Here is a 14,093-nt window from a genome sequence, read left to right on the forward strand (position 1 = left end):
TATTTACTTGTGAGAAAAGAGAGGAAGAAAGGGAGAAAAGGGAGGAGAGAGAGAAGGAACCAGATGTCACTCTGGTCCATGTGCTGCTGGGGATTGAACTCAGGACCTCATGTTTGAGAGTCCAGTGCTTTATCCACTGCACCATCTCCTGGGCCACAAATTCTTTTTTATTCTTTTTAGTATATTTTTTAAAGATTTTTATTTATTAGTGATAAAGATAGGAGAAGAGAAAGGAAGAATCAGACATCACTCTGGTCATGTGCTGCTGAGGACTGAACTCAGGACCTCGGGCTTGAGAGTCCAAGATATATCCTTTCTGTTGCTATCTGAAGAATCTAGAAAGCCAAACCAATACATAATCAATGTAGTCACCTCAATTTTTTCTCGTTTTCTCCTGAAGGACACAAAGTTATCCTTTGAAAATAAGAGCTAGGTAAACATAACTAAACTGCAAATCGTATCTCAGACTTTGTGAGCACTGTGACATTATAGGAATTGTGAACGGTATGGTGTGGAGCCATGCCCTGTACCCTTACCATCTCGTGAACCACTGATAAACTTTTTAAAAATGTGAGTGTGAAAACTAGGAAAAAGTTTCAAATAAAACATATTATAAATATAAAATATACATAAAATTATCTGTGATTATGAAGACTATTATACTGAATTTCTAAACACAAAAGGCATATGTTCATTTTTTTAATTAAAAACTCTAGGGTGGGTGGGGGGCAGATTTCAGGTCCTGGAAAAGGATGACAGAGGACCTAGGGGGGGGGTTGTATTGTTATGTGGAAAACTGGGAAATGTTATGCATGTACAAACTATTGTATTTACCGTTGACTGTAAAACATGAATCTCCCAATAAAGAAATAAAAAAAGAAAAACAAGGATGTTTGAAACGTTCCTAGAATTGCTGAGGGAGTGATGATATTCAAGGTCAGGAGAGTAGTGAAATAACAAAGCACACTTGCTTCACCTTCATCCGATAATGCCACGATAGCGTTAGCCAGCTAAGCCAGATAAGAAAGCAGATGTGTTTTCTCCACTCTCTCACTACTGCAGCCCAGAAATAACCGGGCTGTGTCCCTCCCATCTCTAGAACGAAAGCTCATTGAATCACTGATCCACGTCAGTATTGCAGAGACATTTCTGACTCACTTTTGCCTTTTTTCCCCCCTCTCTACTTACTTAATTTCGAGTAGTGGGATAGGGATTCCCGGTAAGCACACACTGTTCTCACGGGGCGGGAAGCTCTCACCATTGACGTGTCTCCTACTTCATCTTGTTAGCCCTCAATACCTTCCAGATCTGAGAGTAGTTACTAATTTTTTTTAGCGGAGTCTTAACCAATATCATCCTCGGTCCATGTCGACCCAGACTTCTTCCTTGGTGTATTAAGTTTATATTGCTGAGTAATAAATTACACCTAGATCTTTTTTTTTTTTTTTTGGCCTCCAGGGTTACTGCTGGGGCTCAGTGCTGGCAGTATGAATCCACTGCTCCTGGAGGCCATTTGATCCATTCTACTATGGCAGGACACACAGAAGTTGAAAGAGGAGGGGAAAGAGAGCGAAAGAGAAAGATAGGCACCCACCGATCTGCTTCAGCACTTGTGAAAAGACATCCCTGCTGCAGGGAGGGAGCCAGGGCTCGAACCCTGATCCTTGGCAGGTCCTGCACTCAGCACTGTATGTGCTTCATCGGTGTGCCACCGCCCAGCCCCCAGACTTAGAATCTTTTAGCAACAAATTTCTATTGTATAATGCCATCCTCTGAATCAAGAATCTGAGGTTGGTCTAATTGGGTGGTTTCACCAAAAGCTCAAGATCTACCATGAGGTTCTAATCGAGAAATGGTAGATAGATGGATGGATGGATGGATAGATAGATAGACAGATAGATAAATTGATTATAGATAGAGAGGTGATAGATGATAAATATAGATAGATAGATAGATAGATAGATAGATAGATGATAGATAGATAATAGATGATAGATAGATTGATAGATAGATTGATTATAGATAGAGAGGTGATAGATGATAAATAGACAGATAGATAGATAGATGATAGATGATAGATGGATAGATGATAGATAGATAGATTGATTATAGATAGAGAGGTGATAGATGATAAATAGACAGATAGATAGATAGATGATAGATGATAGATGGATAGATGATAGATAGATAGATTGATTGATTATAGATAGAGAGGTGATAGATGATAAATAGATAGATAGATGATAGATATATAGATGATAGATTGATTGACTGATTGATTATAGATAGAGAGGTGATAGATGATAAATAGACAGATAGATAGATAGATGATAGATTGATTGATTATAGATAGAGAGGTGATAGATAGATGATAGATAGATAGATGATAGATAGATTGATTGATTATAGATAGAGAGGTGATAGATAGATGATAAATAGATAGATAGATGATAGATTGATTGATTGATTATAGATAGAGAGGTGATAAATAGATGATAAATAGACAGATAGATGATAGATGGATAGATGATAGATAGATTGATTGATTATAGATAGAGAGGTGATAGATGGTAGATAGATAGATATAGATGGATGATAGATAGATTGATTGATTATAGATAGAGAGGTGATAGATGATAAATAGACAGATAGATAGATAGATAATAGATAGATAGATTGATTGATTATAGATATAGAGGTGATAGATAGATGATAGATAGATAGATAGATAGATAGATAGATGATAGATAGATGATAGATCGATTGATTGATTATAGAGAGGTGATAGATGATAAATATAGATAGATAGATAGATAGATGATAGATAGATGATAGATTGATTGATTATAGAGAGGTGATAGATGATAAATAGACAGATAGATAGATAGATAGATAGACCTGCAGATAAACAAACAGATAAACAGTCGGTGGGAGCAGCTAACTCAACAAATCAAACACAAAACCATCAGCACTATCATCATGTCCTGAGGTGGTGTGAGCGTGAGGTCACGTGGGCGGCCACCGGCTCCCCTTGCCCACCTGCTTTCATGGGACGTCCACCACCAACCCCGACTGGGCTGGACTGGTGCGGGATGGGGCTGGCTCACTGCTGACGACCCCTAAGGTAAAAGGAGAAAGAGTGGAAGTGGGGGTTTAGGAGGGAAAGTACTGAGTACTACGTCACAATCAAGGCGGCGACTGAGCACACGTTACAATGTGCAAGGACCTGGGTTCGAGTCCCTGCTTTCCTCCTGCAGCGGGAAAGCTTTGGGAGTGGTGAAGCGGTGCTGCAGGTGTCTCCCTCTGGCTCTCTCTCTCTCTCTCTCTCCTGTCTATCACGTCTTCCTTCCTCTCCATTTCTGGCTGTCTCTATCCAATACATAAGTAGATGAAAGATCATTAAAAAGAACAAGTTACAATTTAAAAAGAAAAGTATTTTCACATTTTTCTCTCCCTCCCTCCAGGAAAGAGGCCTCAGCAGAGATATCTCAAGTCTCAGATAAACGTCCGAGGAATGTAACCACCACTTCTGAGAATACAAATGTGTCATGAGCAAGACCAGCCCGGGGGGCCCAGACTGAAGTATGTCGATTACACGCCAGGCCTGGTGTGGGCCATGCAGCTCTCTGATGAGGTCGGCCGGATCAAAGTCTTTGTAACTGTCTATTTTCAGGACTGAAAAGCCACATGGTGGCTTCTCACCAGGAACCAGCACTTCTGCATCCCTGTAAACACCCTCCCATAGTGTCTCTCCACACGAGACACCACCTGGGCCTCACCATAGACTGACTGTGTGCTAACAGGGTAGATGCCTTCCTCAAAGCTGTTCAATCTAGAGAGCCAGCAAGCATCAGGCCGCACTACCTTAACGGCTGAGGGTAAAAAGGATGAATCATTACTTCTGCTATTTTTTTTTTAACTACATACAAAGAGTCCAATTTTGAAGGGAAGGATGGAAAGAACCTGTGTAGCTATTTTTAAGCAAGCACATATGAGTTATTTAATTTAACCACAGATCATCTTAAGGCTAAGATTAAGATCAGTATACAAAGAATTGTGCTTGTTGTCACACATTTTAGTTTATAAATTAGTTGGTACTTTGACCTCCTTTTGTCTGACTGTAAGTAAGGAAGGCGAGGGGACTGGATGACACCTTTAATGCATTTAATCTTAATTTTCACGCATCTGTCAGTTCAATGGTAAGAAATCAAACTATTGGGGCCAGGTGGTGGCGCACCTGGTTAAGTGCTCACATTATGATGCACAAGGACCCAGGTTCGAGCCCCCAGTCCCCACTTGCAGTGGGGAAGCTTCACGAGTGGTGAAGCAGGGCTGCAGGTGTCTCTCTGTCTCTCTCTCTCTCCCTCTCTATCTCCCCGACCCATCTCGATTTCTCTCTGTCTCTATCCTAAGTCAATAAAAATATTTTTTAAAAAAATTAAAGACTAACAGAAAAAGAAATCAAATTGCTTACACATCCATTCAATTGATTGATCACTTAGAATGATGGCGAATTTCACGATTTTAAATGGATACTTTTCTGTTTAAAGGAGCCCAGGTAAAATCCCCATAGTCAGCATAATGATGCTGACAATAGTCAAGAAGGCTTCAACCTGAAAGCTTAGTCAGAGAAAACGCCTTGTGCACCAGCCTCATTTCCAGCCGCATTCGCAGACATCCTCAGCCCAGAAGTGAACTGTTAGAACTGACTCTTCCCACAGGAATGCCAGCAAACAAGTGAAGCAAAGTGAACTTATTTATTACAGGACAGGTGGCAACAAGCCCTCTCGGAGGGCTCTGGGGTTTGTTTTATTTAGTATTAGGAAACGCTCAGGAGCGGTCCATCCTCTCTACTTACAGCTGCGGCTGCCGCGCTTCTACTGGAAGAAAAACTCAGTTTGTGAACTGTGCTGAGGACAGAAAGGCAGCCTCACGCTGGTGGCGGTGGACGGCATTGTGCAACCCTGGGCCTTGGGCTGCTCTTCCTGTTTTAAGTAACTGCGCCAGGCAGAAGGCGCTGAGTCCCTAGATTGAGGGGAAATTACTGACTACAGACATCTCGGCATTACTGCTAAAGCCGGCTGTTTTTTCTCTTAAGCTTGTAGCTTGAGAAACTGATTGTTTTCTCTGTTCCTTTTAGTTGTGCAAACATTTTAAGTAGTGGACACTGGAAGCAACGGGCAAAAAGCACCAGAGCTGCTGTCCTTTGTGGCTTCTCCCTGAAGATAGTCTCTGCCCGCCTGCCCTCAACTCTATGTTGCTACCAAGGCGCCTCAGAGCTCAGTCTGCTCACTGCTAGCTCTCCCACCTCTTTCTTCTTGCCCAGTTGACTGGAGCAGATTAATGTGGAGTAAATTAGAGAATGTGCCTCTTTAAAGTTAAAGCATTGCTATACCTTGAAAAGCAAATTAATTCACTATAAACTCCCAAGAGTGAACGGGGAGGTTTTTTCAGAGCTTTGAAAAGAGAGTTAAACGCATCATCCACTACTGCCTCTGAAATAAACAAATACACTGGGAATTTGTGCACCCATGTTAATAATAGCATTTATTCACAAACAGTAAAATGATACAAGGAAATGCAGCACGTATTAACAGATGAATGAATAAATATCAATAAAATGTGTTGTATACATACAACAGAGTGTGAGTCATAAAAACGAAATAAATTCTGGACAGGCATCCTCATAGATGACTTGAATATAGTGTGTTAAGTTACAAAAGTCGGTCACAAGACGTCAAATATTATGTCTCACCTATATGAATTACAGTAAGAGACTCATCTCACCCAAACAGCGCCCATAGCTTGTATGCACAAGGCAGTGAGTGGAAGAGAAAAACAGTACTGACAACTAGCTGTATTATTTTGTCTGTGCCTTTTCTACACTATTTGAAAAGCAAACTTACTACATGCCGTATTTCATTTTCTGTGTGTGTTATTAAGCCTGCTTGGCACAATCTCATGATCTCATATCCTTTTCATGTATCTTTGATTTTTTTTAAAGAACTTTTCTTTTTTTTTGTATGCATTTATTATTGGATAGATACAGGGAGAATCTGAGAGGGGAGGGGAAGATAGAGAAGGATAGAAACAGAGGGATGCCTGCATCCCTGCTTCACCACTCATGAAGCCTTCCCTTGGGTGAACAATAAACCATGTACTCCACTGCCTGGCCCTATCTTTGATGTTTCTTAGAATAATTCTCTAGATACACTGTGGTGCTCACCATTCCTTTAGTGAGTATGCTATTTGGGTAAAAGTAAGTCATTTATGCTACTCTTACTTTACAATTTTCCTTTAGTGAGTATGCTATTTGGGTAAAAGTAAGTCATTTATGCTACTCTTACTTTACAATTTCGATTTATCCTTGTATTTTGGTTATCCTTTCTTAGCAGAGAGCAGATGTGAGCATGTAAGCACAATTACTGAGGAATGTGGGAATTATACATTCAGTGCATGTCGGACATCTTTCCTGTCACTTTTCCTTTCTATCTCCTTTTGATAATTCTCCCTTATCATGATGTTTTTCTCAGGAATCCAGGAATAAAAATATATGCCACTGCGTGTAGTTATGTGTCTATAGCAACATGAAAATAACATGTTGTGCAAACATGCCATGGTAGCTTCTTAAATACAGAGCAAAGAAAGAAGCCTAGGCCTCCGTGCATCAGAAACACCCCTCAGCGATTTCTATCTCCCCTCTGTAGAGATCTTTCACTATTCACTGAAATCATTGGTAAGATTCGGTTCTGATTTTTCAATGTCTTAGTAACAAGATGAAGATGATCTCTAACCCTGTCTACCCATGCATAAAGACATCGCTCAAACTAAATTCCATGGGTTCTGATCTTAGGTATTTATTTATTTAGGTATTTATTTTGCCACTAGGGTTATTGATGCAGCTTAGTAACTGGACCATGACTTGATTTCTCCTGGAAATGTTAATTTTTTCCTTCTGATAGAAGATCAGAGAAAGAGAGACACTGTGTTGGTCCAAAGCTCATGACTCTTTCCCCTCACCCCACTAGGTGGTGACTAGGAGCTAGAAACTGAGTTCTCACTCATGGTGCTGTGTATGCTCTGTGGGGTGCACCACCGCCTGTCCCCCCAGGGTCTGAGTGTGAAGTCAAAGGGTTTTAACTGATGAGCCTCGTCAACAAGTTTCTATCGTAACAAATCTGGAGATGACAGGGAGTATACATACCACTCACTATCTCTTGTTTACACAGATTGAAGAGAACCTCTATCTTTGGGGCTCTAGAGGAACAGAGACCAACAACTAAGAGTCAGTTTGGACAATTTCTGATCAGAAATACCCCATAGTAATTCTATTCAGAATCCATGATTCAGAGCAAGTCTTGTGAGAGCATGAACCCAAGAGAATAGAAAAGTATCCTTTGCAAGGACGAGAAGCAAACATTTTGAACAATCCTAGTACTATCAGGGGTACCCAAGCAGGGTATACTGCTAAGGTCACTACTATTATTGCACAAAAGAACTTATTTCAGGGTTATTCTAGACAGAAAACAGATTCTGAGAGTAGAGAAAGTATCGAATATCCCAATCAATTCCTCGAAGATAATTTAAAGCCAAGAATGGAACAATACTGTGAATAAAATACTAAGTATACACAAGTCATGCAGGGTAATCACATACACTTGCACTTGACAAGGTGCGTGTGACCACTACATAGTGTCAGCCCCAGAGCCTGGGGAACCACAAACCGTAATTTCTATACCAAAACGAGAAGAGATATGAGCGTGTGCAACAGAAATCAACCAAGAATAGAGGTAGGTACTTACCGTCAGGTACGCCAAACTAACAACATACTGATACTTTGAAATTCATAACGTCAAGTCCTTTTCCTACTGAAAAGGTGAGAAAACAACAGCAGAATAAACATGGTTCAGTGTTAAGTGACAGTCGTGCATGAATGAATCCAGAGTCTTCTGATCAGTAAAAGATCAATTCATAGTTCAAGGTTTAAAACTAACCAGGCTGGGGAAAGGAGCAGTTGTGGAGTTTCCAAGGAGAAGACTACAGATGGGTAAAGTCTCACGGCACTAAGTTTTCTACCCAGTTTGGTTGTTGTAGCTGTAAATAATGAAATACATCAAGTTCTGCTTGAGAACATACTGAGAGATAGAGAATGTGTGTGTGTGTGTGTGTGTGAGAGAGAGAGAGAGAGAGAGAGAGAGAGACAGAAATAGTGAGGGGGAGAGAGAGTGAGGAAGAGCGAGAGGGAGAGCAAGAGGGAGAGGGAGAGAGAGAGGCATAAAATTAGAAAGAAAATTGGAGGTGATAAAAAGGAAGGAAATGTTTTCCATTTCTATATGAATGAGGATGGAGAGGACAGAATTTGATTCAGTCTCATTCTTCATGGAATTGTAGAGAAAGTCTTCTTATGAATAAGAAGAAATAGCATTTCCTAAATGTGAGGTTTCACTAGCCAGCACCATTTTCTTGATGATAAAAAGACATAGTTTGAAAGTCATTACTCTCCAGGAAGACAAAAATAATGCTCTGTGAGAACCTTATAGTGTCATTTGTGGTAAAGTTACGTTTATTGCAGATTTATATATATATTATTCCCACATCACAGTTTGTCTTTGTATCTAGATCTAAAGATAGTTGTTTTCAGAAATTCAAGAAATTAGAATTCCAGCAGGCAACCCTCCTTTTCAGACCACAACAAACACTGGTGCTGAAAGCTCTTTGAATGAAACAGAGACTGGAAATATGAAAACACTGCCTGAAGAAGGGAGTACTGACTGAGTTATTTACTGCTTGCCATCACAATTAAGATCAGTATGTAGTGGGGGGGGGAGCAACAGCCTGCGTTTCCTGACAATTAGCCACATTGCACATCTTGTTAGTTTTTGACATTTTCATTAGAAGACATAAAATACTGTTACACTCAACATGACAACTCTGGGCAGGACCAGCTGTGGAAACAAAAAGTTACTGCTACAGAACCCCGTAAGCTGACACTTGCAGTGTGGAACTGAAACTGGGACTAGCATGAGTGAGAAACAGCGGGACAGAGCACTGCATGCAAGCTCCAGGTACAGGAGTGCGTATGCCATAGTGGGTGGCTGAAGCTGGTTATGAAGTCATCTTGGCCTCCTCTTGGATGGGTCTTGAAGGAATCATGTTAAGTGAGATAAGCCCAAATGAGAAGGACGGAGACCACATGATCTTACTCATAGCTAGAACTTAAGAAACAAGGTCAGAAAGGGAAAACACCAAGTGAAACGTGGGCTGGATGAGGCCCCTCACACCAGAGCAAAGAATCCTGTGGATGGAGTGGAGGGGAAGCGGCTGGGCAGGGCAGGGCGGTAGGTTCTGCTGTGTGGCGGTGGGGAAGTGACCTACTTTGGAAGTGAGTGTTTCGCAGACACTCTCACAGGGAGATGAGAAATGGCACCTATGAGTCAAAGCTACTGTAATCCATTAACACCCCCCAATAAACAAAAAAACAAAAGCAGAAGGAAAGGGAGAATGAGGAGAAAGCAAAGAAGAGGAGGGAGAAGAGGAGGAAAAAAACTAGAGAATGCAAAGAGGGATGTACTGGAAACATTTAGAAAGAAAGGATCACAGTCCACATTCTACTTGGTGTTCTTCCTCTCTGTCCTTGTTTCTTAAGTTCCACCTATGAAGGAGACCATCCCATATTCATCCTTCTTCTCCTCCTTCTCCTCTTCTCCTCCTTCTCCTTCTCCTTCTTCTTCTCCTTCTTCTTATTTCATTTAATCGGATTCCTTTAAGCTCCATTCAAGATGAGATGGAGGAGATGACTTCATCATCTCTAACAGCTGATGTATATATATTACGATTGCCGTATACACCTATGTTGCTCCCAAGTTTGGGCAACTATGAACACATGTGTACATAGATCCTTACAAACAGGTGTGTTTGTTTCTTCTGGCTATATGGGCAGGAGAGGACTTGCCAGGCCGTAGTAGACTCATTCTAGCCTTCTAAGAATCCCCAGACTGCTCTCTACACAGGCTGGACCAATTTGCTTTCCCCGCAGCAGTGCAGGATGGTTCCTTTAACTCTCACAGCCTCTAGAACATTCGTTGATACTGTCCTTTCCGATGTATGACATTCTCACAGGAGTGAAGTATATCTTGCTGTCTTTCATTTCATACATGTATTTGTTCATACATGTGTTGGCCCTTTGGATCTCTTCTTTGGTGAAGATTCTGTCCACATCCTCTCCCCAAAGTTGTGTGGGGTCCTTTGTATTTTTGTTGCTGTGTTTGGTGAGTCCTTTATACATTTTGGGTATTAGCCTTTTGTCTGATGTATGGCATTTAAAGAGCTTCTCCCTTATGTGGGCTGGGTGGTGGCACACCTGGTTGATCACACATGTTACAGTGCACAAGGACCCAGGTTTGAGCCCCCAGTCCCCACCTGCAGGGGGAAAGCTTTGTGAGTAATGAAGCAGGTCTATGGGTGTCTCTCTGTCACTCTCTCCTCTCTCTCTCTCTCTCTCTCTCTGTTTCTCTCTCTCTCTCTCTCTCTCTCTGCCTCTCTCTCTATATATATATATGTATATATACATATATATATGTATATATATATATATATATATATTACTCCTCTCAATTTCTGGCTGTCTCTATCCAATAAATAAGTAAACATAATAAAAAAATTTAAAAAAGATCTCCCATTATGCAGAGTCTCTTTGTTTTTGATGGTAGTTCTTTTTGCCACAAAGGGATGTTTCAATTTGATGTAGTCCCATTGGTTTATTTTTGTTTTCCTTGTGATTGGACTTGAGACACTGAAGATGCCTTTGAAACTTGGGTCAGATAGAGTTTTGCCAATGTTCTCCTCTAAATGTTTGATGGTTTCTGGTATGATACCAAATTTTTTTTTTATCTATTTGGAGTTTATTTTTGATTGTGATGAAATACTATGGTCCAATTTTAGTATTCGGCGTGACTGAATTTTCCCAATTTCCCCAACATCCTTGTTGAAGGAGCCTCAGCATGGTCAACTACATATAACATGGTCTACTATGTCTAACATGGTCAACTGTGTCTAACATGGTCAACTATGTCTAACATGGTCAACTATGTCTAACTTGGTCAACTATGTCTAATGCCCGGCCAATTAATGACAGGCCACCAGATACTGGGGGCTTTATAAATAACACTTCCAGCAATTATCATTTCTTGTGGAAAGGAATCCTGAGCAAAGAAAACACTCTAAAGGGTGAAACTATGACTTGAATTTCTGAATTAGGTAACTTCTGTATCTCTATTTAGAGTCACAGAATAATCACATTTTATTTTTAATATCATCATTTACCATAGCTCTCTTTTCATTCTTTATTGGGAAAAATATAGACATGTTTCACACTGAAAAATGGAATTCAATTTGCATCCCTGTGGATTCATATAGTCCTCTGTCCATCTTGTGTTTTATTACTCTTTGTACTAGTTCTTACTCCATCTATTGTTTCCAAGTCCTATCACTAGACAACACCAATACCTTACATACGTCCAGGTATGAAGAGACAGTGAAAACTATAGGTACCAACATGTGCTTAAACAATTCAAGACATAGGATATGGTGACCCCACGTCTCATCTGCTCTATTCTTACTTTTAGGTCCCTGATTACTAAACAATATGTTCTGCTTTATATCTGAATGCTTTTTCAACCACCAAGTTGCAGATACTACTATAAAGCCATCCTAACTTCCCTGGGCAGACACCCTCACCCATGTGTCCTGGAGCCTCCCCTCCCCAGAGCCCTGCCCCACTAGGGACAGACAGACACAGGCTGGGGGTGTGGATCCACCTGCCAACACCCATGTCCAGCGGAGAAGCAGTTACAGAAGCCAGACCTTCCACCTTCTGCACCTCATAATGACCCTGGGTCCATGATCCCAGAGAGATAAAGAAGTTTCCAATGGAGGGGATGGGACACAGAACTCCGGTGGTGTAATTGTTTGAAATTGTACCCCTCTTATCCTATGCTCTTGTCGATCATTATTAAATCAATAAAAAAAAGAAATGGGAAAAATCCTTATTGATAATTGATAACACACACTTTGGGAAGACGACACTATATCAGTATGGTATATTTACTACTGTATAATATATGCAGACAAACACTGTAAAAATATTTTCTCTATGACAAGAATTTTCAGTCCTAAACTGATTTCCTTTTTTAATTTCTCATGAGCTGTGAAAAGTTTGTGGAGAGATAAGGAAACGTGAGTGCAGGTGAAACAAAGTTGATAACCAGATCTTTACTGTTTAGATTAGAACATGGCTTCTTTCTAGTGTATTTCCTGGGCTTGCCTTTACCATTATTATTAACTGGGCCTTAGTCATCATCTCTGTATTACTGTATATTACTCTTTGATAGCATAATAAACATTAGAGTTAGTTCCCCAGTGACATTATAAGCTCTCCGAAAGCAACACACTCCTCTTTTATCTTCCATGACGTCAAGTATCGTGTCAGAAAACATTAAGAAAAAAAGTGTAGTCTTTGCCAACAAACAGATATGGGCTCTCCTTTCAAGGTTCTAGCACTCATGGGCTGTGTAAACTTGCACAACTACTCACCCTCTTCACATCCAGCAAAGTTCCACATGCTGTGAGCTTGAACTGCGCCGCCAACTTCCAAGCCATCAAAGCAACCCTGTAGCGAGAATTCAACCCCAGCTCTAGTTGTCCTGTAGACACTGTCTGTTCTTAGCATGCTGACCTGGTGATGTGGATCAGAAGTTGCCAGGATACACTGATTCTGACTTATACACTCCAGTTCCATCCGTTTATTTCCGGTGCATGACATTTATCTAAGACAACATTTAAAGGATACTCATCTGCTCTATTGACAAAATCAGACTTCTGAACCATAAAGTTGAGCACTTGGGAATGTTTGAAATGACACTGTAAATATTACATTGTAAGAGCACCCAGAAGACCTTCCTAGAGATAGCCAGTCTCCCGTAGGCCTCAACGAACTGCAAGCTGTTTGGCAAAGCAGATTCTGAAGATTAGAAAAAGGTATTTATACCACCTGCACTTAACCCACTGTGCTACCACCCAACTCCCCAGACCTTCAACCTTCTGTGTCCCACAAGGACCCTGGGTCCATACTCCCAGAGGGATAAAGAACAAGAAATCTATCAGGGGAGGGGATGGGATACAGAATTCTGGTGGTGGGAATTGTATGAAGTTGTACCCCTCTTATCGTGTGACTTAGTCAGTGCTTCCTTTTTATAAATAAAATTTTTTAAAAAGGTATTTAGTAGATGATAGTCCTCACAAGAGTTCACATACTTAGGTTGTATGCTTGATAATTTTCAGTTCTTAATATTCACACATGACTTAAGTGATGTAATAAATGCTTGTAGTTTTGCTAATAGTAACTCAAGAGAATTGAAGTAGAATTATTCATATAGAATGATTTTATATAACTTGATTTCAAAGTTTTAGACTTAAACAAGCAAGTTAAATGGTCTTCTACCATTTTTATTTTTAATATGTGTATTTCTGCATCATCAGTTGTTGTAATTGTGCTTCCTAACTTCTGACTGTCTTTCTAATAGCTCTCTCTCTCTCCCTTAGTGAGTGTGACCTGTGGTTCCTTTCCACATGAGTTTCACTGACCTTCTCTATTATCTTTTTTCTATTTCATTCATTTGTTTATATTCATATACTCATCATCTCCCTTTTCTGTCGACATTTCAGTCTTTTTGGTCTTTTTTTCTAGTTCCTTCTATTGTGACTGATTATTTTATGAAATTCTTTTCTTTATTCATGCATTCTTCATTCTTAATACTATTTAAGCTTTACCCCAAAGTATCTGGTCTATACATTTTCACATATATACTTTTTTAATTCCTTTTTTTAAATCTCTTCACTGATCTGGGTATTATTTAGAAGCAAGTGGCTCTGTCTCCTTATTTTAAACAATTCTTTCGTCCTCTTTTTATGGTTGATTACTAGTTTCATAACGTTAGGATTTACAAGTCTCTGTCCTCAACAGCAGCAGAAAAATAAAAACATGGGGAGAGGATATGGACAGAATCTTCACTGAGGAAGAGACACAGAGGCCCAAC

This window comes from Erinaceus europaeus, chromosome 5 (assembly GCF_950295315.1).
Source record: "Erinaceus europaeus chromosome 5, mEriEur2.1, whole genome shotgun sequence".
Taxonomy (NCBI): Eukaryota; Metazoa; Chordata; class Mammalia; order Eulipotyphla; family Erinaceidae; genus Erinaceus; species Erinaceus europaeus.